The sequence below is a fragment of the Epinephelus fuscoguttatus genome, linkage group LG16 (genome assembly GCF_011397635.1).
Source record: "Epinephelus fuscoguttatus linkage group LG16, E.fuscoguttatus.final_Chr_v1".
Lineage (NCBI taxonomy): Eukaryota > Metazoa > Chordata > Actinopteri > Perciformes > Serranidae > Epinephelus > Epinephelus fuscoguttatus.
Window position 1 is genome coordinate 9,524,188 of NC_064767.1, and position 26,374 is coordinate 9,550,561.

At 42.7% G+C, this 26,374-nt stretch overlaps 1 protein-coding gene across 2 annotated transcripts in view; it reads left to right on the plus strand.

Moving 5' to 3' along the window:
- The first annotated feature begins 14,603 nt into the window (after positions 1-14,603).
- The window catches only part of slc8a1b (solute carrier family 8 member 1b), a 211,994-nt gene continuing 200,223 nt past the window's right edge, over positions 14,604-26,374 (plus strand). For both annotated transcript variants that reach the window (XM_049600990.1, XM_049600989.1), the window contains exon 1: positions 14,604-15,046. The gene's annotated coding sequence lies outside the window, so the exon portion shown is untranslated. The remainder of the gene's footprint in view (positions 15,047-26,374) is intronic.

A 26,374-nucleotide genomic window follows, 5' to 3' on the forward strand; every position in this document is an offset into this window, starting at 1 on the left:
GACTTTGTCAGTTGAGGTATTTTTCTTTCTACCACAGCTGACCTTAGCCAACATGACACCAGTGTCACAGTGTCAGTGAGCGGGCATGTTTCACACCTGTCCTGAACCAATCAACCAGCCTCACAACAGGTGTGCCGACCGGCTTCAACAGAAGGGGACCACAATCATTCTTGCTCATGTCACCCAAAAAAAGCACTACAGGTGGCTTTTTTTGGATCATATCCCCAAAGAGGTACACTGGTTATATTTTCAATGACCTACCTACCAATGACCTAACAGTGTATTGTCCACTTTGAGCCACAATACCAGGTTTAAGTGTAATAAAATCTGGCTTTGAACCGTGTTTTACAATAAGCCCTCCACAGTAAACGGAAAAATGTGAACATATGCAATTTGTTGTCAGTTTCCAAAATGACTCGCATAAGGGATTTCTGATGTGATGCCACTATCAGTGTTTATCAGCTGTGGATGGGTAAGTTATTTAAGTGCAAAGAAATTACATCTGGCACTTGGGCAGTGACTTGCAGTGTCAGACACTGATGAAAAAAGCTGTCCTGTAACGTTGGCATGATACGAAGCCGGTCGGCAGTGTCGGGGGGGGGGGGACACCAACTTTCACTCGGGGGAGCAGTTTTCGCGTCCCGTAAGGTTATCAAGCCAAACCCTGTTCTTTTTTCCTAAACCTAACCACATGCTCTTGTTGGCTAAGCCCAACTGCATGCGTGAGTTGTTGGAAGGAAAAAAAAAACATCAATTTGCAGTGAAGTATCGACAAAGTGCTTTTATTTTGAAAGAGACTGTGTGTAAACGATAAATTTCCTGTGAAATTTTGAATTTTGAAAGAAGGCAATGCATGTAACAGGCAGAACTTGACACGGTGTCCCAGAGGAGCCTGGTCTCATTCCCAAGTCGTCATAATGCAGCACTTGGGCAGTGACTTGCGGCGTCAAAAAGGAAAAAGCCGTCCTTCAGTGTCGGCATGACACGTGGCCAGTTAACATCAGTGGCGGTTCTAGCCTAAATGGCGCCCCCTTGATGGCACGACTGGCCACACACATATGAGTAATTGACGGTGACAACGTGTGTGTCGGCTTCGTCGAGTGTACCAAGTGCAGCACGATGCTGGTGCAGGACAACAAAAAGACGGGGACCTCGACACTTAAGGAACATGAGGAAGGCTTGCCAGGGAAAGAAAGATGTGAGTCAGCCTTCAATGTCCATGTTCATACCCTTAAAAAAAAGTGTCGGGTTTAAACCAGGCTTGGACAGAACATGGACAGGCTCGGGTGGGGTCGGGCTGGATTTTTTGGGCCCGATCTAAACTCTACACTGAACACAAAGTCAATTGGAGCGGAGTTTGTGTTGTGTTCAGGCGTTGTCACGTAAATAGCATATTCCAGCACCTGCCGCTCCTGCCGCCCCCCAGACGTCATGACAAAGTGCTGCCCTGGGCAAACGCCCATTCGGCCCATATCAGGATCCGCTACTGGTTGATATTAAAGTATCCCGGCACTCAGCAGCGTCAGGGGGAAACGCAGCTGGAGAAGAACGAAAGTAAGGTGGCGAAAGTCCGAGTAGGGCAGATGGGAGGGGTGGTGGATGGGTCCAACGAACACTGACTTTCACCTGGGAAAGCAGTGTTTGTGTCCTGTCCTAAACCCAACCCCATGTGTTAGGAAAAATTTGCAGTTTTATACCAATGTAGTGCATTTATTTTGAAAGAGACTGTATGTAAACAGTAAACTTACTGTGACAACTGAAGTGTATTTTGAAAGAAGACAATGCATTTAACAGGCTGAGGTTGACACGGCGTCCCAGAACGTCAACAACCAACGCACCCAGGGTACCTTTCAGGTCGTTGTTGTCTAGACGTGGAAGGTCCATATGGGATGAGGTCGGAGTGAGAATGTGTCGTAAAATTAGGGAAATATTGCAACCATGAATGGCAGCCTCCTCCCTAAAAGGTTTTGCAACACCAAAAACACTATGTACTTCCACCTTTGTTCAGAACAGACGTGGGTCATAATTTGCATGGAGTCCTTGTTCAGGAAAATAATATAGGTCAGCTTACAAATTTGAAAAACAAATGCATTTTTTCTCTCACAAGAAGAACATATAGTCTGGTGTTTTACACACAACTGGATTCATTTTAAGGGACCTCAGAGGCAAAATGTTTTTGAAATGAAGCTTAATAGGTAAAAATGGTGGCAGGCTTAAATTAAATCCATTTGGTGTGTTTTTCTTTTCTGTTGCCCATTGTCGTCTGACGTGATTCTGCAAATTTTGTGAATAAGAGGCACTCACTGAGCTCCATCAGGATCGTGCTCACCTAAAGGCACTCTGGACAAAATCACCGTGAGTGCTGCTTTTTTCAGTTTTGCACATAATCAAGACTATTAATTTAGTTGATTATGCAACTCATGTCCGTCATAATACCTGAGGCACGACCAAAATTTCTCAGTCACGACCCATAGATGTCATCATTAACAGGGTAAAATACCAGTGTCCTGCCAGCTGTTGAGCCCCTTTTCATCTGCACACAGCTTCTGTTGAGGATTTAAATCATCACCTTTTACTTTGGACGTTTAGAGGAGCAGTGGCTGAATCAAAAGATAGTGCATCACTATTTTATTTATTATTACCTCTGCCAAGGAGGTTATGTTTTTGGTTTGCTTGCTTGTTTGTCAGCAAGATATACAGAAAAACTACTGGCCCAATTTTCATGAAACTTGGTGGAAGGGTGTATCTTGGGCCTTTTGAAGTTTGAGGCAGATCCGAATCTCAGGGCAGACACAAGAATTATCATTGTGAGGCAGGACACTTGGCCTTGGCAGAGGTCTGCACTCTCTGAATGCCCCTCTAGTTAAATGTGCATTGATGCCCAAACACTTGAAGTGACAAGTTGGTTGGAGAGAGGAGAGGTGTAGAGAGGGTCAGAGTTGGGTGAACATGTCAAACACGTTACACTCTCTGTCTTAGATAACCAACTTTGCCTTCACTGTCTGGACTGAGAGAGAGAAAGAAAGGAAGAATGATGGAGGGAGAGTGATGGAGATGGCGAGAGAGAGGAAGAGAGAGTGTGTGAGAAAGATATATGCTGAGTGACTCAGCGTTGCGTTTGTAGATGTCCCTCTTGGCGAGATTACTCATCCCCAGTGTGCTCTGGCCAACCTGTGTTTATGTGTGTGTTTGTGTGTGTGTGTGTGTGTGCATATAGGAATGTCTCCATGCAAATGTGAGATGACTTAAAGAACAACTGTGCCATGTTATACAGCACAAGGTTTGCTGGTATAACCTTAAGGTGTGTGTGTGTGTGTCTGTGTGCAGTAAGGCATTTTTGGAGATCACATAACATATCTACTGTATCTAGAAGATATATGAATTTATCAATAGCTGCTTCCCCCTACAGTAGCTCCATTGACTCTAACTGGCTACTCTAGTGTCAACCCTTTTACTATCAGTAAACTGTATGTGGTTTTTTCGTGGGCTAGGCTTAGCTGGAGGCAAAACAATTCTCCACAGACATTGGCTAACACTAGCTAGCAAGTTCTATTGGCTTGTTTAAGACAATGGAGGAAGATGATGTGAATGGTGCGTTCAGAAATACTCATTCAGAATATACCATTCGGTTATTCGGAGCACCGCACTTTCTGAGCGCCTGAGCACACTCTCGGCACTGTATGGGCAGATGGAGCAGCAGAGCGCAGATCGGAGTGAATGTGTGATTAACTTAACTGTTCATTAATTTATGTAGAAATATAACGCTCCATTTGTTCAACCAACAGGGCTGTCATTTTAGTGTAGAGCGTCAGAATGAATTTATGAACGCACCATGTCAGGTCACTCACTCTCCGGGGCCGCGAGTGTTACTTGAAAAAGTAAGCACTGACCAACAGGACCAGACTGGCCAACCCGTATGCTCTCACTCAGTGGATGGATGATGTCACAGGAAGCCAATCTTACAAAGGAGGATGACACTTCAACAGTTGCCTCCATTTTGTTTTGCTATGGAAGCTAACGTTATGCGCCAAAAAGGTTAGCGTTACGGAGAAATCCAAACCTCCCCAATTTCTTTTTCTTTTTAAGTTTAGCCATGACTCCTTCTATTCTGGCTCCCAATAACACAACAAGACGACATTTTAAGACTCCTATGTAGCCTACAGCCCTGTGGTGGAGAGTCATGTTTTGCCTCCAGCTAACAAACTGACGTCATTGTGACGTCGGCCCTAAAAGGGTCTATTGACACATACTTACTAGATGACATTTATCCATCCATCCATCCATCCATCCATCCATCTAACCTTTTATCCCATTCAGGGTATTCACCAGATCATCACAGGGCTGACACAGAAAGAGAGACGACCACTCATGCTCACATTTCACACCCATAGGCCTATGCAATTTAGAGTCAGCAGTTAATATTCTCTTGTAATCAGTAACTTTTCCTCTCTTTTGGAAATGTCAAACACAAAGCAAAGATAGATTTTAAAATAAAATGGAAAAAACACTTCTCAGGTATGGATTCAACAAAAAGCTTATTGCTCATTGTTCATTCCTTGCCATTGCCTAGTCGTACCTTCATACGCCAATATTATGCAAATGTAGTGAATGATGTTGAATTTCAGTCACATTTGGTTCATTTGTACATTGTTAATTTTCAAGACAGTCAACAGCCATAGTGGTTACATTTGCATGTCAAACAGGCTGCAGAAACACTTGATACAGCCAACAAAACAGCCAGAGGAGAACAATAGTTGGAGCAGAGATGTGTATGATGACTCAGTAACAATATTGATATTTACAAAGCTGAAATTGTATCCAAGAGTTGCTGTTATGCAGACTTGAGAATGTGGAAACTCTGAAACAGCATTTATACCTAAAGAGAAAGTGAATGGTCGATATATAGGGAAGCTATGGTTTGACAGGTGAAGTGGTGAGGCTCCTTTTATCTGGTTGGCTGCAGTAAAGAGGGGCCACTGCCCTCAATTCAACTCATGCTGACTTTCCACAGTGAGTCAGTGTCTGTGTTTGCTGTGCAACTGCAGCACCAATCGAGAATCTGAACAAACTTTAAATCAAGCTCTAAACAACAGCCAGGACAGATCTTAAGTTTCACAGACAGAAGGGCTGTTAAGTAAATCAACTTCGCTTTGTGTAGTGTTACCTGTAATCTAATAAAGCTCTGTACTTTTGCTGTGATGGTGATTTAACTGCACCGCTCCAAAACACATTATGTAACACGTTATGTAGTAGTTGCCTACTTTGAGACTTTAGTGTGAGTAACAAGTGCATTAGTGGCTTTTTAGCTGAGCCGTAGGTGTCCAGACGAATCACAGCACCGAGGTTTAATCTGAACTGTAAACTGCTCCTGGTGGACAATGTCTTAACACTGCAGAACTTTTCCCCTCTGGCTTTTTACGCATCATTTTGCACCATCGTGATGTTGAAAGTGTGTGTGTCTGCTTGTATACACACAGGTGTGAGTGGGTGTGTGTTTGTTAGTAAGGAAATTTATATAAGAATGTGGGCTTCCTCTTGAAATGCATGTGACTTTCTTCTTATTCCTTCTTCTGAGTATATATCCTGTGTGTGTGTGTGTGTGTGTGTGTGTGTGTGTGTGTGTGTGTTGAGCCCCTCTTAGTTCCCGCATGATAAATTGCCATCTTTAGCAGAAGGTCTTTCCCATATTTTACACTGCCACATCCAAAATGTAAATGATCCTATTTGAAAACAGCAGTGTACCATTATCATAATCATGGCGACAGTCTAATAAAATGCATCCCCCGCAGCGATGCAGCACACTTCCCTGCCTCTAGGCTGAGGGGAGTGTGTACCAATATTTATTGGGAGATTCGCCCTGAAACACTGAAGCAAAACTTCGAATAATTCCCTTATGTACTGTTACAAAAGTGTTCTCTTAAAAAATGCATTGACTTTATGGAGTTCCCTTTCAAAAAGCTGCATAAGCAGGACTTTTACTATATAAACAGTTGTTTTAATTAGTGTAAGAAATTCTTAAACATGATAATTCACAATGTTCTAAAGCTAATTTTTCCTTTATTCAAATTCATCTTACATGATAATGGACTTCCTGTATGCTACTCATATCGCCCCACTCTATTTCAGTCTATACATATATTAGGCTTATGTCACCTCACCTGCATAGCTCTCGCTGGGCTCCTATAGTGTTGGCAGGATTGTTTGATTGACAGGTGTAAGAATGGCTGCGCTCTAAGAAGGCACCCCGGGGTGCAGCTCCTCTGAATTATGAATGAACAGGCTGAAGCTTTTACCTCCCTGTGTGTTCACATCTGCAGAGGGCTCCTTCCTTCCCTCTCTTTCTCCCTATCTATTTCCAGTTTTATTGAAATATGCTTTATTATCATGACAGAAGGGAAGCCAGTTCAATTAAAGTGCATTATTACCATTCAGTGAAAGCATAATATTAAGGCTTAAGGCTTCTGCTATAATAGATTATTATTTACCTTAAAGGGATAGTGCACCCAAAAATGAAAATTCAGCCATTATCTACTCACCCATATGCCGATGGAGGCTCTGGTGAAGTTTTAGAGTCCTCACATCCCTTGCGGAGATCCAAGGGGGGAGCGGCTAGCACACCTAATGGCAGACAGCGCCCCAGACTAATGTCCAAGAACACAAAATTGAATCCACAAAGTATCTCCATACTGCTCATCTGTAGTGATCCAAGTGTGCTGCAGCCCCGACATAAAAAGTTCATTTGAACTCTGTTTTCAGCCTCACTGTAGCCTGTAGCTCTGACTGCTTCTCCGTGCTCCACGCTCACGTGTGCGCGCTCAGGGTGATCGGTGATGCACGGTCTCTGAAGAACAGCAGTCTCGTCAGTACTGATGTCCAGATTCTCAAGTGCAGGCATCGCCAATTTCCAGTCTGAGCAGCAAAGACTTTCCTCATCCGTTGGCACTGCTTTGCATTTGAAACAACTACACCACCAGGTTTCCAGTGCTCGACTCCGGTATTCTGCGGCTGGCTGAGGCTCATGAGCTGCGGCGGCTGCTTCGTCCAGTAGCCTGAGTTCCGTCCATATACTCGGGCTCAAACAAATACGGCTCAACAAAGAAATGCTGCTCCTCCTCAATTTCAAAGTCTTCAGACATAATTTTGTAAAGTAATCTTTGTTGAAAGTTGCTGTTGTCCCTAGCTTCATTTGAGAACAGGAAAATTCCACTAGCCACTAGGCTAATTTATACAATGTAAAATGTCATAGGCTTGTGCTAAAAACATTAGCATGTTGTATTTATGGGGAAAATGTGTCCAGGAAAAGACTGCGTTGGCTTTGAATGCTGTGAGTTATAGTGAAGCTGATTCACAAGAAGTATAAATCTCATATTACCAGATATTCAATACCCAATTCTTCAAAATGATTATATCAGGCTCTGATATCACAGTTTCCCACTATTTTAGACTGTAGAAACATGAGCTGATAATTTCTCATTGTAACAGAACAAATCATATTCATGTCAGCAGTTATAAAACTGACATAAAGTGACTCATGAGCACTGAACAGCTGGCATTGTATGTAAAAGACTTGACCTAGCTTCAGAAGTCAGGCCATTTGTTGCACCACCGTCTGTTAGCTTTATGCCTACATCCTTGCAGCCGCTGCCATCTTGTTCCCTAAAACCCCTAGTGTGAGATTCTGAGTGTTTCCTCTGCCCCACAGCATCAGTCTGCCAAGCCTTCAGCAAATCAGCTGGAGTGCTGTCTGTACCAGCAGACAAAATGTGTGGGATCCTGGCTTGTCATCTTTCAGTGATATTAACTAATGGCCCCTATAGGTCCAAGAGTGGTCCCTGTGGTCTGTAGGGCCTTCCTTCCCAGCACCCCAACAATAAGACTGCACCCCTTCTCATCATATTTTGAAATTTGGACAGAAGCCTTTCTGTTGTGTCTTACAAAGAAACGGACAGCAGTTAGGTTTAGACATTAGCAACTAATGTACATGTAGATTAAACCAGTATTTGCACTACATTTTGTAGCAGCTTACTGGTAGTTCAGCTCCATTCATATTTGCATTTTGAGTTAGGTAGTTAAATTACTGTTTTGCAAATATTAAAAACACTGTATTTTTGCTATATCTTACAAAAGTTTTGACATATCGTTAAGTGGGCACTTTTTGCCATGAACTCAACTGAGTATCAGTTTTTGCTGGCATGTGATAATTAATACTTTTTCTGGTAGCTTTAATTATTAAATAATTAACCAAACTAGATTTCTCCCTCGGGTAGCTTTACTGTAGTGCAATTTCTTCCATTGTGAAGTAACTTACCCTCAGATTTTCTTCATTTTCAGGCTGGTTTTGTGGATTAGGAGCTAAATGTTGTGCCTGGGGCACGTAGTGTGTTAATGATACTCGTTACCTGGAGAGGTTGGAAAAAGCAACGTTTCTTCCCTGTTCCACAGCCAAAGTCAAACCCTGAAAAGTGTAGGGTTGCTGTACAGGAACCAGTGAAGGGAAGCAGGGAAACTTTGCTGATATTCAACCAGCTCTGTGTCATCACAGTGTGCCCAGATGAACGCTGTCTGACTTCCCCTGGAGAAGAAGTCAAACACGGTTCATCTGCACACACTGCGATGCCACACAGCTGGTTCAGTATCAGCAAAGTTTCCCTTTATATTCATTGTCTTGTGTGGCGATCAGCAGTGATGTGGTGGTTCACTTTTACACTGTGATCTGTAGCCTATAGTTCGGCTTTAGCTTCTAACTATCTTTGTCTTTTTAACCTGTTGTTGCTGCTGAGTCAGTTTGACATCCTGGATATATCCTTCAAACACAGACTGTAGACCCCTCTGTCTGCTTCTCTCTGGAATCACTCTGTCATTTTCCCCAAAATATGATAATATTTCCTCAGGGAGTGCAGTTAGTTACAGTGTGGGCTCCATGCTTACTGCGACAGCTTGTCGGCCAATGACTAAAATGACAAAATATCTCAATGTTGACCTTTAGTTTTTCACAGGACTCTCCTGGGTCAAAGTCCTGTACATGTTGTTGACCCCAAAACCCGAAGCAGACTTTCTTGCTCTCAATAACACATCTGTCGCTCTGACTGGCAAATAATAGGTTTACAGTGGAGTCTGTTGACAGCCCAGTGCATCCTATACAGATGCTAAATGGTGCTTTGTACATCTGCCTCTGATGCAAAGGACCCATTACCAGGCTATGTTTTTGATGCCCTGGGAGTGAGACCAATCTGCCACCCAGCAGTTATTAAGTCTGCCGACTCGCACGTCTCCCTGTTTGGTAGATCAGCCTCTCTAACCCCATTAACCAGCTCTTCACTTCCTCAATCAGCCTTCTTATCTGTTTCTCTGCTGCCCTACTCTCCAGTTGCTCCTTTTTAAATGCTTACCACCCGCCCTCTGACAGCTAGGTAACCTTCCCTCTGTCTCCCAACCTATTAATTTCCCCCCTGCTCCTCTATGAATTAGTTCTCAGCTTCCAGGTCCCCTTCTCTGCTTCTCTGCCCGGGCTTGCTGTTTTTTATTCTCTGGCTGAACCTGTCTCTCTGTCTGAGCTTGAATCTGTTTCTCAGCATGAGCTTATAGCTTCCTCTTAGCCTGTGTCTTTCTGAGAGCTTCACTGCCCGAGCCTTTATCTGTCCATCAAGCTTGAATCTATCAGTCCTTTAGTTTGCTCCGGTATCCCTGTTGGAGCCAACAAAGCCTGCCACTACTCCAATTCTATACCCTGCGTCTGTCCATCCTGCCTTTTCTAAGTTTTAGCACCAGCGTGTTTCTATTCGTATGCAGCTCAAGTCAGTATCTCTGTCAGGTCTCCCTTAAATCTCTGCCCCAGTCAGTATCCTTTCATTATCAGCCTGCACCCTTTGGTCTGTCCTCCAAACCCTGCACTCTAGCATCTAACCCCTCTGACTCAGGTCAGCCTGTTTCTCTTGTGATATAGTTTCTGGTCAGATGATCCTAAGCAATCCTGTCTGCTTATCTGAATAGTTGCTTCTCCCGAGCAGCTCCTTATGCCTGCCCTGTGCTCAGGACGTCCACTTGACTCCAGCACACCTGTGCTTCTTACAACCTTAGGCAACAGGAGTGTGGTTGTCCACCTGCTACCTGCCTCTTTCAATTACCTCACACAGGCTGACATGCAAGTTTGCTCTTCCCCCGTTGTCAACATGGTCAACCTTGCACATCATTTATCTTGGGGTAACCCTTTCCTGAACTGTCCTCAATTCCCTGGCATCTTAATCAACATTGTGAAGCTCCCGTGCAGAGGGTTCTGTATTATTGATGTCTCCATCACTTCCTTCCTTCTTAGTCTCAGTCTTCATCCTGCCGTCTGCTCTGTCTTGCCTCACCTGCCCCCTAGTTGTCCTCAGTGAGTTCCCCTCCTTTAAAAGTCACCTGACCCAGTCACCTGGACATCCAGCTGCTTCTCATACACAATTAACCCCAGTTATCTTAAAGCTTTTATGTTGCTTTACTGTGGTTGTCCCATTCCTGCCTGCCTTTTTCTGGATTATAATTTTAACAGTTTGGATTTATTTGCCTTATTTGTCCCACTACCTGATGGTTTACAACTATTTCACCATCAGTACTCAGCAAGCTGCACTCTGCCAGGTGTGTCTCAGTGTCTGCATCTCAGTCTGTTGCTAGTCCAAGCTATCAAGTTCATCTCTTTACAAAACTAGTCCATACAAGCCCTGCACTGCCCTGCAGTTTAGTATCTTAGCAGCCTATTGAACATTGGTACTATTCAGTTCACTGCTAGTATTTGTTTAGGCACCCAGAACAAGTAAACTTGAATCTTGTCCCATGATGGCCCACAGATGATTTGCATACAGCTTGCATCTTGCATGCAAGAGTTACTCTGCTGAAGTGCAGAAAGTACCTGTAATCTCAGATTTTCTTACATTATAAAATACACACATGTGGGTCTGTTTTTCTTCTTTTTTTTAACTCATGCTCAAGTGAATATTTATTAAGAAAATGTAAACTGTTTTAAATGCATATAAAGTATATATAAAAATAAAATAAAGCACTCAATTTTTCATGGAACCAACAAAAAATAACGATAGTGAGTAAAAGTAAACATGCTAAGATGCAAGCAATTTTGTCTTTCTTATAATACAAGCAAAATATATCTTAAACACAGGGTTGAATAGTGTATCCTGCCCCCTACTGGCCTAAAATACATAGCACTTTGCAACAAAACACGGACCTCACAGCAATTTTGAATCTTGATTTAACAAAAATATTTGAGTTTCCCAGCACTTTTGTATAGTCCCAGATTTAGCTACAATTTGGAGGTCACCATTATGCACCTATATGTGTTTTTTTAAATGTGAATATAGCGTATACAAAAACAAATTTAAGGCACACATTTTTGTTTATGGAGTGTGGTGCCATGTAGTTATGGGTGATTATTGTCTACAACAGAGCTTTTTTTTTTTTTTGCAACTAGCAGATGCTACAGTCAGAAACTACACATATATGTTTTTGGTTATCATCAGCCTGAAGATACCTCAGGTCTCATACATGTGTTTACCCCACCTTATAAATATGGTATAAAGGAAAAGAAAAAGACTGCTAGCAAGCAGATAGGGTTTAAATAACACAGGATTTAAAATGTTAAAAAAACAACAATTTGCAAATGTTTGCAAATTACGAGGGTGGAAATTCATTCTACACATTTGTTAGACCTCAAGGATACACTCTGAATGTAGACAGAACTTGTCTGTTTACAAGAACTCCACAGGGCGTTGTTAACAGCGTTGGGCGCTAACAAATTATGTTACTGTGCTCTTGAACCAGTGGTGTTACTTTACTGTCAGTCTCAGTTATATGGCGGTCATAAATTAAACAGTCAATTCTTGGTTTTATTATGACTCTTAATCTGTCTCCTTTTCAGCCTCTGTTCTCCGTCTCTTTTCTGTCTCTCTAGGCCTCTTCTCAGAATGTATTTTTTGCAAAAGATTGCAAAAGAACAAGTCTCTTGTTCTTTTGGTTCAGGTCTGGGTGCATTATTGCACTAATGCCATGTCTGCACATATAGGTTTTAATGGTTACCTCCAAATTTTAACTAACCCCCCCCCCCAAAAAAGAAAAAAAAGTGGGTTGTGTAGTTTAACTTTTTTGTTGTGAGATCAGTCCCATCAACATGATCTCACCATCTGCCTTTTGCATTGTATCTTGACAGTGAAGGTGTTGGTGGTTAGGTTCAGGCAACAAAATGACTTGGTTAGGATACAATTGCAGATAATGCTAAAAAAAAACTAACCAGCTCTGAGTGGCATAAACGCCGCAGCTGATGTTGTTGTTGTTGTTGTTGCCTCACTGTGCTATATTTAGGCTCTTATGTCTATTTTACAATTTGGCTGCGAGTCACTCATCAGGATGAGGACATCAGCTCACCAGTCTGTAAACTCTCCTCCTGCTGACTAGCTAGCTGCTTGCTAGCCAAGTCAAGGTTTTTATTGTAAACATCAAGGAAGATTGAGAAGAAATGGACACCAGCTGAACTGGCATCCTGCTAGCCATTATACAGGCATTGAAGAAAAACTCCGTGTCGCATCAGTTTCCAATGAATATTAAGAACTTTCTTGGCTAAATCCTGCACAGCACTGTTTAACCAGGTCACTCTTTGTCTATGCTGATCTGACAGAGCAGAGGGCTGTTGGTTGGTCTCGAACACGGGTCTCCTTGATCAAAGTCCGGCCCAGCTGGCACACGACCAACCCTCAGCACTGAAATTTCAATTTTATTTATGAAGCCCAACATCACAAATCACAGTTTGCCTCAGAGGGCTTTAGAGCATACGACATCCCCCTGTCCTTTGGACCCTCACAGTGGATAAGGAAAAACTCCCCAAAAGAACAAGAAAAGAAAAAAGTGTTTGGAATAATGTCAGTTATTGTTTCAACACTAAAATAACATTGAAACAACATTTAATTCTGATGGTTGTGAAAAGGTTAACAAAATTCTCATAAATCAACATTGAAATTTCAGAAGCATCTGTTTCAATGATTAAACAATTTTGAAACAACGTTTAAAGTTTATGAAGCAACATTGCAAAATTAACATTGATTTCAAAAATCAACACATAATTTAGCAGTGATTCAATCACTGTATGACGTTAGTTCAACAGTGAATGAACGTTAGAATTTCAGCTGTTTCTTGGACCCATCCTGAGTGGACTTTCATGCTCTTTAAACTACTTCTGTTTCTCTCACTCAGGAACCCGGTCTCACTCTTAAGTCGTCCAGATCCAGCATTTGGGCAGTGACTAAAGGCATCCTTTAATGTTGGCATGATACACGACTGGTAGCTATTATAGTTTAATGGTGCCCGGCAGCATGAGGGGGCAACGCAGTGCAAGGATGAAAGTTAAGGTGGTGAAAGTCCGACTGGGGCGTCTGGGAGAGGAGGGGAGGTGGATGGGTCCAACAAACATCGACTTTCACCCAAGAGAGCGGTGTTTGTGTCTTGTAAGATTCTAAAGCCACTGTTTTGCCTACATAGTGCGTTTATTTTGAAAGAGACTGTATGCAAACGATAAATTTCCTGTGAAAACAGAAGTGTATTTTGAAAGAAGACAATGCATGTAACAGGCAGAACTTGACACGGTGTCCCAGAACGTCAACAACCAACACACCCAGGGTACCTTGCACGTTGTGTGTGGACGTGGAAAGTCCATGACCAAATGACAATATGTGACGAAGTCGGAGTGAGGATGTGTTGCACACTGACGCTAAACGGTGCCCTCAGTGTCACTTCAATGACACGAGAGACACTGCCCATGCAGTGTATTTTGACGCCCTGGGAATGAGACCAGGCTGGTCCTCCAGTTTCATATTGTCAAACTGATTCTTTCACTATTTGTAGAGTTCCTCTTATTAAATGAGTGGCAGTGTTTCCAAAGGATCAATGAGTCAATGAACTCTATTACTAATTTGTTTATTCTGCTCTCATTGTTCGAGATGTTCTTATTTTATTTCTTAGTTTATTTAATCAAACCCTAAGTTTTATTATGGAAACCTGATTTTTACAAGGTCTAACCACGTGATTCAGGGGAGTGGTTTTATCTGGAGTTATCAAGATTTAAAGACGTCTGCCAGCCAATCAGAAACAGGCACTTTTAATCGGCAAGATTAAAGTAATGCAATGAAAACACGTTGCTTTATAACATAATTAAACATGTGTGCGTCCTGTTACAGAGAGAAAGAGTGACAGATATTCAGACAGGGGGGAGTGGGATGTGACATGTTTCTGCGCTTACTATTCATTTCCAATGGGACACTGATATCAACCTGAAAGAGGGGGTAAAGCCGGAATGTGACTAAAGAGAGGGGGTAGAGCAGCCCACTGTGTGTGCGTGTGTGTGTGTGTGTGTGTGAGAGAGAGAGAGAGAGAGAGACAAGCAAGATATATGTGAACTGACACACAAAACGACAGAAGCGAGAGAGTCGCACACACACACACACACACTCACTCAGCACAGAGAGGGAAGGAGGAGGGCGCGCTGATCCTCAGTCGGTGTGTGAGGGAACAGACCAAGTAGAGACCTGCACACACACACACGCACTCACTCACTCTCTCTCTCTCACACACACACATGCTTACACTCTCTCTCACTGTGTCTTTCTCTTGCGCTTCGCACGGAGCAGAGGGGGAACGGAAAGGGAAGAATGAGGAAGAAGTCCCAACAAATGCGGGTTTGCTGATGAAGCGCCGCTCCGGTTATCCGATCATACAGGTCGCGCTGCATGGAAACGAGGAGTCGGCAACAGCAGAAAACAACAGCAACAAATAAAAAAGCTGTCAGTGCATGGGAATCCGGTCACCTCTCCCTTTCTTTTGTGCGTCTCGCTCGGTGGATACGCCGCCTTGGCTGGCGTATAAGAGCTCCCTGCGTCTCCATTACCATTCCCCACTACTGGCTTACCTCTACTACTACTACTACTACTCTTACTCCTCATTACCAGTAGATCTATAGTGCTGCTTTTACTACTGACTGTCTCCTCCGGATTGGGAGCACTCTCTGGATAATAAGGTAGGATATTCTGCAGTTTTCTGGGCACGTTTCCGCCGGGGACAATGATATTAGTGATACTGAATGCTGGGGGTCTTTGCCTCTGTTTCGCCGCATTGTCTGGTGAAAGCAAGTTTTTTTGGAGGGAGGGAGGAGGAGTGAATGGGATGCAAAAGGGGGACAGTGTCGCCTCATGGAGCCCCGGCTGGAGACGTGAAAGCACCATGCGTCGGGAGGGATTGGGTGAGATGTGGAAACGATGTTTCCTCAGCTCATCCTCCCGTACCACGCTGCTCTCCACACTGCGCTTCTCCACCTCTGTGTGGTTTATATACAGCGAGGGGAGAATCAGTGGGTGCGGTGGAAGGTGGCAATTTGTTTTACATTAAAAATGAGCAGCCGGTTCAGGATTCGGACGCTGCTTCCTTTCCCTTCAGGGGCTGCATTTTTTTTTTATTTCTTTTTTGACCTTCACCCTTCCACCCTCCCTCCTCTCCTTCCCTTTGCATGTTTAAGTCCGGCCGCCTGCCTCGCTCCTTTCTACAGGACAATTACGGATGCAGAGCACGTTCAGATAACCACGCTCGCACCCTTTTTATAGGCTTTCAGTGTGGAAGTTGGGTAACAAACATGCGGAGTCCAGGCTACATTTCCCCTTAGAGATATAATCCCTGCAGAGGACAAATGATCCAGTCGCTTAAAGGCGCATTTGGAGACAAATTTGCGCAATTCTATGCGCCCTCCCCTCCTTTGCGCAAACCAGCACAGTGCCATTGGTGCTGATGGAGTGCCTTGGCACATACATCAGTGCAGAGCAGGTTGGGGAGACATAAGAGCCCGGACCCCGCAGTCTGACTTTGAATGGGTTTGATTCAGCCTCACATCCGTTGGATTTTTAGTCACACACGTTAAATCCGAGGCTGATTTTACTTTCTGCCTGACTGTGTTCTAAATAGGGAAATGAAACTGTAGCAGAGCCTCACACATCAGTTAACTGTTCCTGTAAACCTGGCACATATTAGAGGAAGCAGCAGATTCTCCTCCTGATGTGAGACTACAAACGCTTCATCTTGCAAGGAGTGCTTGGCACATCAGGCAGGTACCATCAAGGCAATCTTTTTCCAGCTGACTTCAGTCGAGGGCTTTATGGGCACAGCACAGAGGAACTGTAGCTCATCCACTGTGGATGCTATGAAATATTTATTTACGACAGTGAAAAACTGAAGCGCAGCCAGAGGTCTTTACGGCCTTATTTACCTTCCAGCAGTGGTGCAGTTGGTTATTGATGGAATGTGAGATGTTGTGCAGAGGGGAGGCTGCATTTTAGGCAGCGCTATAAAACAGGCTCAGATTAACATAAGGGACATATGGGGTGTGTTTTACAATAGAAACTGAACGTCCAGGCACACACATACACTTGCACAACTTCCTTCAGACATGTAGCTGACAACTGCTGGGTCACAGTGTTGTAAATGAGTCAGTGGTCAGTGTCTGAGAGGAGGCTGAGCTTCATCCAGGCTTAAAGAAGCATGGTTAGCATATCACAGGCACAGTGTGGGAGGCTACATGTAGTATGGGATGTCAATGGTTTTTAACGTTAACATACAGTATTATCATTGCTATTTAAACTGGTTTTTTTTTTCCCTGTTTTGGTTTTATTATAACATTAATGGGATTTTTTAAAAATGTATATTGCAACATCAAGATTTTTTTTTAGCTTTTTTAAACATATTTTTCAACTTTTTTAAAAAAAAAAAAAATTAATTTATTTGTCAGTTTTTTTTATTTTTTATTCTTTATTTTGGCTTCTTTCTTCTACCTGGGTTTTTATGGGCTACCTGTAGGCTAATATACCCAATATACAGCTAAAGATTAGCAAATGTCTCCCCAAAATATGTTTTTTTTTCATGAATATGGTCTTTTTTAAAGAATATTTTATGTTCCCACGCACCAAAGAGTTGCTTTGCTTCTTCCTGTGATAAGGACCCTGTTCACTATAGTTTACAGTAAACAGGGTTCATTCATGGCAAGGACAGGTCAGGTGATGCTTCTGCTAACGTAAACTGACGTGAAAAATCTGGAAGAAATCAAAAAAACTGCTGATTTTGCCAATCTGCCGATGTAAAATCCAGTTTTAACCATTATTTTTAATTCAATATATATATTTTTTAGCAACATTTTTTCATAGTTTATATAAATACAGGAAAATTGTTCCAATTTCTTGAAATAAAAGCTAAAATAACTGTGCTGAGCCCTTAGTTTTTCCACATGCTAAATACCGCACTGTGCTGATAGGTGATACCATGACCCCCATCATCTAATTCAATAGTGAATAAGCAAATAGGTGGCCCCCAGTGTCAGACCCTGAGGAAGAGTTTCAGAAATCAATATGCAGATTGATGCATTCTCTGCAAACTCACCATCCAGCATAGGTCACTCGTTACATGTGCGACCCCACAGTCATTTTTAAGTCCATAGGCTAATACGTGGGCGTACAGCTACATTGTAATGCATGGCAACTGTTGTCAGGCTCAATACAGATGATATGATGACATAAGTGAGATGTATACGTCGTGCATTGTTAGCATGGGTGTGTATGATGGGGAAACAAACCACTAACGCTGTCAGAGTAAGATGTCAGCACCGATAAGCTGTTACTTATATCACAGTGATGCTAATAGTGTCATGCTAATCTGAGTAAAAGCCAGGCAGACAAATGTCACTGGGAAGATTGGCAGCCTTGGTTAGCTAGTGCACTGCATTTGATGCTCGACCACTATAGCACATTAACAGAAGGGTGCTGTTTCACCAGGTTAAGAAAGCAAACTTAAACCTGGAAGTGTTTATATCCCTGATAAGTGGAGCCAAATGTGATTTAGAAAGCAAGGGTAAATTTTCTGTAGATTTCCAGGATATATGGGGTAATTCTGAGTTATACTTGGATGAGGCAAAAGCCCTCAATTGTCTCCACCATGGCTTGGATAAAAAATGCATGTAGTACTTTCAACAAGCAAATGAACAACGGGATATAAAGTATTTCTGTGTGTCCTTGCAGCCAGTTGTTGTACACAGTCAGCACAACCCCCACACCGACAGTAATGGGCCCAGTGATTATAAAATATGGATGAATTTAAACAAGGTTACATGGGTTGCATAGTGTTGTGTACTGTAGCATAGGATGATGAAAAGCTTCTATACAAAGTATTCAAGTCGAATTAATATCAGAAACTAATTTATGTTTCTATCAAGGTTCCGTTCTCTGTGTAGAGGCAGATCTTTGTTGTTTGTTGACGGATAAAAAAGACTGATATAAAGCACACAGTGAGACAGTGCATCATTAGCATTCCTTTAGAGTCGTGTTTCTGTCCAATATTCAGTCTTCTAGCTCTGTTTTGGTCTCCACCAAATCCTGTAGGAAACAACTGGGTCTTAAGCTGCTAAATGCTGCACCGTGTTTACCAGCTAGTTGCTAACTTGCTCTGTCAGCAGTCTTTATATTTGCGCGTCAGTTCTATGCAGAGCCTGCGCCCTTGTGAGCATTTATACTTCTGCAGTGGTGTGTCTGTGTCACTCTGCAGTTACACCTCCAAAACACCAGTTGGTGGTGGGGTTTCTGGGAAGTGCTGTAAAGTTTAGTTGATTCAAAACACACATTAAACACACATTAAACATGGCTTAATAGAGACAGTTTCAAACACAAGTACACAAATCAGCTTCACTATAACTCGCAGCATTTACAGACAAACACTTGTCTTTATCTGGACACATTTTCCCCACAGATACAACATGCTAATGTTATTAGCACAAGCCTATGACATTTTACATTGTATAAATTAGCCTAGCAGCTAGCAGACTTTTCCTCTGCTCATATGAAGCCAGGGACAACAGCAACATTTAACAAAGGTAACGTCACAAATTTCGGCTTCATTAAAACTCACAAGGTTCACTGACAAAACAGCTGTCTTATACTTAACACGTTTTCCAAACAAATGTAACATGCTAACATTATTAGCACAAGCCTATGGCATTTTACATTGCATAAATTAGCCTAGCAGCTAACAGAGATTTCCCTTACTCACATGAAGCCAGGATAAATTACACTCAAGACTTAAAATGCTATTTTTGTGGAGGCTTTATTGTCTTCACAATTTATTGTTTCTTATCTGTGAAGTAAAAGTAAATGAAACCTTTGTTCCCTCTGAGGGAAATGGTTTCAGCTCTGTGTCGCCGCGGGTCCATGTCATTGGTCCGACATCCCATTAGTCCGACTGTCCGCGGTGCTGAACGGCTCCTGGCGGGCGTATTTCTACCTTGATGGTGCACCGCGACCGGCTCTGGGTCAGCTGGGAAAGGCTTGAGGTGAAGCAGGCTCACAGCTTATGTGTTTGTCACTTTCTTTTTCATTTTAACCCACACCATGATCTTTTCCTGACCCTAACCAAGTGGTTTTTGTGCCTTAACCTAACCAGACCTTAACCACAGGGCATCATGATGATTTCGGAACAACGGGACTTCGGAACAATGAGTTTAATATGGTCTGAACAATGGGATGTCGGACCAATGGGCAGTTCCTGTCGCTGCAACGTGTAGTTACATTTCTGGGGAGGTGCACGTCAGGCTATGGCCGTAGGGTATGGCGCCGAATCGAAGCAGAAGTATAAATCCCGCTTAAGAGTGAACGAAAATGGCAAAGTTGTGAGCTGTAAAACCAAAACAAGGAGCTGAAGGCCACCAAAATGCTCTGAGCTGTAGGTAGCAATAATTTTCTGTGGGTTTGCCATCTTACACACTCTCATTTGGTCCATTGACAATACAGAAATATTGACTAGTGCAGCTTTGAGTGCAGGCATGATGTCAAACTTTTGTGCATATTTCAGTTTTTGAGATCAAGAGCAGGGAGGGAAAAACATGAAGCTTCCATTAGCCTCTGACAGTTTGCCCGTGTCATGTTGTTGAATGCATATTGTGCTGTCCTGTGCAGAAGCAGATACCAAGAGAACATGTTTCAGGTTTTCAGACAGGCTGATGATAGAAATGCTCTTTGAGAAAAGCGACTGACTTGCAGATGATAGTGGACGCAGGGCTCACTGAAGGGGGCGGACTTCGTCATCACAGCCGATATCTCTGCCCATACTGATTATACCACCCACCCCTCGAAGGAGGGTTTCTATGAGGTTAGTTTGAGGATGATTGCCTGCCTTTGGCTGCCTCCTCTCCCATGAATGAATGGAGCAGTGCAGATAAGGGGAAGTGATTTATTTGACTTTTAAGTTTTTAAAATGATTTTCCTCTGTATCCTGTTCGTTTCTCGTATCTCGCCATCAGCCTTCCGCGTGTTCACGTTCCTTGTCACATCCCAGATACACAGACAGAGTGACAGACTGTAGGAAACAGCCCGGTGTAGTGCAGTTCCAGTCTGATCCTTTCCTCCACTCCAAGTGTAGCCTAATGATATGAGGGCATCCTGGCTGTAGGATCGGCTGTAAGGCAGATCCAGGCTAAAGGAGCTCAACATCGCTGTAATGACAGTGAATGCAGACCATTAATCTTCAGTTGTTTGCGGCGGCTATAGTGTGTGTGTGTGTGTGTGTGTGTGTGTGTGTGTGTACGTTACAGTACATTACGTTACAGTGGAATATCCCTTTGGTTTTATTTTATTAGGAGAGGTGAGAGCATAATAGGATACCGCTCTTTCTTTCCATCTGTCTTGCTTTTCCTCAGATGCCTCCCTCTCCTTCACTCTCTCTCTTTACCTCCCCTCCTCTGTCCTTTCTATTTGCTTTTCCATATTATGCTTTTAGCCACTCATTCACTCAGTGTTTTACATTTCTCTATCATCGCCTCTTGCCCCGTGGAGAGGAAAATGCACCTCCGACAGGCTGATCCTCGGAGCAGAGCTCTGTGTTCTCCTGGAACACACAGGTTTATTTTTGTTGGCATGCTCGTGTTCAACAGCTACGGCTCTTTAAATTATTTTACCCCAACATCACCTCTGTAGTTTCCCAGCATGATTCAGTCTCTGATCAACATCCACTTATTGTATGCAGAAAGTCATGTCAAATACGTTCCCCCTGTCTTCCTCTTTCTGTCTCTCTGTTGCATGTTGGTCTAATCAGCTGCCTTCTTGGCACCTTTGGGTGCTGCCGTCAGAGGCTCCCGAGGAATGACAGTATTGGGGCAGGGAGGGAACGGCTTGCCTCAGTGAAGCACATGGTTTTGGTTTGCTTAACTTTATGTATTATGCTTTTGTTTTTGCCTCTGGGGAGAAAGATTCAGCAGTGCAGTTTGTGTGTGTGTGTGTGTGTGTGTGTGTGTGTGTCTACCTTTTTCTTTTCTCTTTTTGAAGCTGGGTTGGCTCGTCTCACGTTGTGCTCCTCTTGAAACGGAGCCAAGTTTTTGAGGTCATAACACGAGGGGAAATCATGGCGGGATATTCTGAAACCTGATAGTTCAATTACAAAATCCAAAATAGCAGCCACTGTTCAGCGACTAAGCCTCTGTCGTGTTAACAGCACACGCGTAAACATACACCCTTGAGTTTAGTGCTGATACCATCCAGGGCATCAATTTTTCCTTTATCAAATAGCCGGTAATGGTTCTTGTGCAGAGAGAGAACAATCAGTCATTCCCGCAGGATATGTTTCGCACTCACACGGCAAAAACGGAACTATAAACAGAACAGGTAATGATCTGAAGCCATCTGAAGTGTAATCTCCTGATAAAGTGTAAAGCAATCAGGATTGTGTAAGCAAGGTTTATCAAGGACTTTTGTCCGTGAGGATGAATTTTAAGCAAGCTGCTGAGAAGAAACAGAGCAAGGAACAGAAAGCAGAGCACAGACTCTGGGTTAATATACGAGCTGAGTTTTATATTGCTGCGCTGATACTTACAATACAGCATGTTGTAATAAAACATGCACCGTATTAGCTCCCTTTTAACCAATCACTGTATTGTGAGAATAAGTAGGAGATGCAAATGCAGGTAGGAAGTCTTGTACAGCAAGTGGTGGATTGCTGGTGTTAATTCCCAAACCAGCTGGAAAACAACCACAAATACACAGCAACTTCACCCTCAGATTGTTTGTGTGAGGACTTTAATACCTCCTGTGGCATTATCATCTCAAATTATTTATTAGCCCATTCATTTTCTTTTCCCATTTATCCTCTTCAGGGTCACAGGCCCATCAAAACAGCCCCAATAAAATTAATCAGCTTTGATTATTGTTTGATTGGATCATTACAGAGTTAAAAAATGGGGATAATTAGCAATAAAGCCTGAGAGTCGTAATTAAAATGCCTCTCTGTTGTGTGGTATGATACATGATCTAATGAGCATAAGTGCTCCTCTTGAGAGGGAAATTTTAAACCCGCACAGCTCCCAGAGTTCAACATCTTATGTATTAAATAGTAATCTACCATTTGCACTGATTAAACTTACTAGATTTAACCTGTTAATTAAGCCCTGTTTCCGCCAAACACTTCGGTATGGTACCTTTGGAACCAAAAGTAACCCTTCAGACATGGTACCTAGACCCTAGGTCCACTGGGTTGTTGTCACTCACTGCTTCGTCCAGTACTCACTGTATTTCTTCATTACCAGTGACACAGAGGGAAGTCTGCACCTTGTTTATCGTTCACAGAACGAGGCTGCATGCAGACGTTTTCAGAACAAAATAAAACAGGCTGCAGTGATATTTAAAAATAGCAGGTTTGTGCATCTAGTCCTTCTCAGGCAAGCTCAGGGGGTTAGGGTTGCCGTAGCCCACAGGAACAACACTCCACGATGCTTTTATTTCTCAGAGTGAGGATTAGAATATTTGCAGTTCACATAATCTGGCTAAAATTATTATATATAAAAGCTTGAAGATCCACTCCTTACTAAAAGTGTATGTCATGTAAAAACTAAAGTGATGGTCAAAGTTGTCCCAGTGAAATTTAAGGTGTGCTGATTGATTCATGTCGTCACCTCATGCATTGAGTAACGTTACAAGTTAACGTTCCACCTTAAAAGTTGCCGGCAGTCGGCCCAGTGAATTATTTTTCTCAGACTCCAGCTGCTGTGAGAGGCAGCAAACATCCTTTCATTTTATAGTTACAGTTTACTAATAAAACTCTCCACAGTATGAACAGTGGTTACATGAGCCTCAAAACCAGACACAGCTCAGCCCTGAGCAGAGTGACCGTCCTCTATTGACCAATCAGACTGCAGTGTTCACAGCTCCACCTTTTAGTACCAGATCTGTGTGCTAGGTACCCCAACAGAGGGGGGACCAAACATGGGGACGGTACAGAACGGTTCTATTGGTACCATCCACAACTTGTCACAGTGGACACCTTTGGACAGTGCCAGGCTTGCTGTTTCCCCCTGCTCCCAGTCTTCATGCTAAGATAAGCTAAGCTAATTAGCTTGTGGCTGTAGCCTCATATCTAATGGACAGATATGGGAGTGGTGTCTATCTTCTCATCTAACTCTTATCAAGAAGGAAAACAAGTGTGTCCCAAAACTTCAAAACTTTTTCTTTTGCATGAGATATCTTCAGTCTTGCAGCATATTCCCTGCATGAAATAGCCCAAAGGTTGCCTCCTGTGGTGACAAATGTACTTTCTCATATTAGCTGCTGTTTGAAAGAGCTGACACAACAAAAGAACTTAAAGCATGAGGTATAAATTGCCAGTTTTCCGACCCGCGGTGAATCTATTAGGCTCCAGCCGCTGCCACGAATCTTTTTAATGTCTAGTCTCATTTTAATGTGGTTTTCTCTTTGATATAAAGACGCACAGGTGGGTGGGGGTCACAGCGAGGGTGACAGTCAGAGGGGTTGTAGAGTCATCTTCACATTTTAATAGGATGTTATATTTTTATACACACATTACCCTCTCACTGACTACATTTCCATGAATACATTTCAGTTTAACCCATCCTCTATTTTAAACATTTGATTTCCTGCTACAACAGTTTCTATATTCCAAGGTTTTATGGGCATCACCTGTAGAGACGCAACAGAAGACACACTATTATATATAGAGCAGCTGGCTTGCTCTTTAGCCATCAGCCTGTTAGAAAAATGACATCCTTAAGTGAAAACTACCAAATCCCATAGCACACTGAATTATTGATCTCTTGGAAATGCCACACAAAGCCTTGTGTGACCACGTGAAAAGGCCATAGAAGGCAAAGAGCCCCTAGATCCCGTTAGCTTGGAGGAAGCTGTTTGGTCGTGAGGATACTGAATTGAAATTTAATTAATTAGGCATGTAGTTTTGTTTGGAATTGATTTTCTTAACACTAAAAGGAAAAGCTCCCACACCACAGCTGAGCCCGCTCGGCACACACCAACACAGCAGTCAAGCTGAACACTTGTCACCGTTATTTAAACCAAATCTTTACTGTAACTTCACCATTGGTGGACTGATTATGCATTACACTGCAACTGATTCATACAGTAAGTAGCTGTCAACAACATTAGCCACGGCACACAAACATAGTTTCCAGAGTACGTATAATATATTGAATGAACATTTTCACATTGACTCCGTAGCCTGTGGAAATGGATTCTGTGTTGTTCATTTAGCTTTAATAGTGTCAGGGCCCACGGCTCCCGAGCTTCGCTGCATGTAATGTGAGAGAAAATGTGATTCATATTGTTCGGGGATTTACAGCTTCATCTATAATGAGCATTGTGTTTGGAAAGAAAAGCAGGAGAGTACTGATGTAGCTATTGATGTCAGATAAATTGTGCTGCGTCTGCATGTAAGAGCGTGAACAATTAATTATTGGGAAATGGATGTTGGCATGCAGGGATGAGGAAGAAGCTTGTTTGAGGAGAGTTCTAAGCTGGTCTTTGTTTCAGGTCTTGGTTCTTGTTATTGATCCCTGATTAAAAGGATTACTTCGTGTGTGTGTGCAGCAGCACTTTCACTAAAAGGTCTACAAAGGGGTAAAGTTTGATCCTGGGTAACTGTCTATGCAGATGTGAGGGTGAGTAAAGAGGGGACTGACCGTCATGTGTGTTTGCCAGACAGAAATGGATGAAGAAAAACATGATATGGGTTCTTTCGAACAATAGGTGGTGAAATAATCTGTACAGATAGAAACAAGGATGTTGACAAGAATACAGTCATTGCTGTAAAGTACTTGTATAGTTTTTGTTAATTGACATACGGCGTCAACAGGTCTCTAGCAGGGGCTCTTTCACACATAATTTCCGCTAAATTACTGGGTTAACCCTCAGGCACCGCTAGTGACTTCACTGTTTGCATATGCACAACATTCAGGAACATTTCCGTCTTTCACCCTTTCACACATGCCATGGCAACACCTGAATAGATGGGGCAAGGGACAGTCCAGCAGATGGCAGTAATGCAAGACTTAGGAAGGAGAATATGGGGCAAGGCCGGATCTACGTGTACGCAATGGAAGACGTCTCTTATTATTTTTTTAACATAGCAGATGAGGAGCTGTTTTTGTTCGCAGCCAGAGTTCTTGCTATGTATTTAATATTCAATGAGTTTGCGGGACAAGTAATCACCTGCAAAAGCATCAGCATAAATGCTAAAGGGTAAATAAATCGTGGATTCATATACGTCATTAGCAAAGTCTTGTGATTGGTTCACTTGCTCCACATAAAGGCGTCTTTCATCAGATGGACATAACCCTTTACATGCATGCTTGTTCCTGCAATGTTACTGCTTTCCTTCACAACCCAGCCCTATCAGTGTTTTCCCTGAAATCTTATTCGGTCTTGAGGTGGCAAATTGGTGGTACAGATTTCCCCAAAAATCTACTTGCTCCCATTCAAACATGACCTAATGCAGGAAATGGTTCAGGTAAACTTAAGTGCTATATCATACTGTAGGGTACTGGACTTGCTCGAGTTAAGCTAGTGAGTCAAACATGTCCAGTTGCCTACGATATACCACTGAAGAAACCATGACCTGGATGACTGAGAATCTTCATCAAATGAAATGAAATGTTTCAGGGATGGACTTTATGTTTGAAAAGGGCTTATAGTTGTGTGTGAGGTTGATATGGCATTCTTCTAGTTTTGAAAACCAAGTGTAAACCCCCACTTTCACCATCACTGACTGGATGATATTTAATATCATTATAACAATGTTAAAATTATATTTTTAGGCCTGCTAAAGGCATGGTTCCAGATATGGCAGTGTTGGTAGTTCTGTCCATGACTTGGGTCAGGATTGAATATCTCAACAACTATTTGATCGATTGCTGTGAAATTTGTTGTACTGACATTCATTGTCCCCAGAGGATAATCCCTACTCATTTTAGGGAAGATATTTCCTCTACTGTGACCAAAAGGCTGGCATTTTTTGATTAATTTTGAGTTCA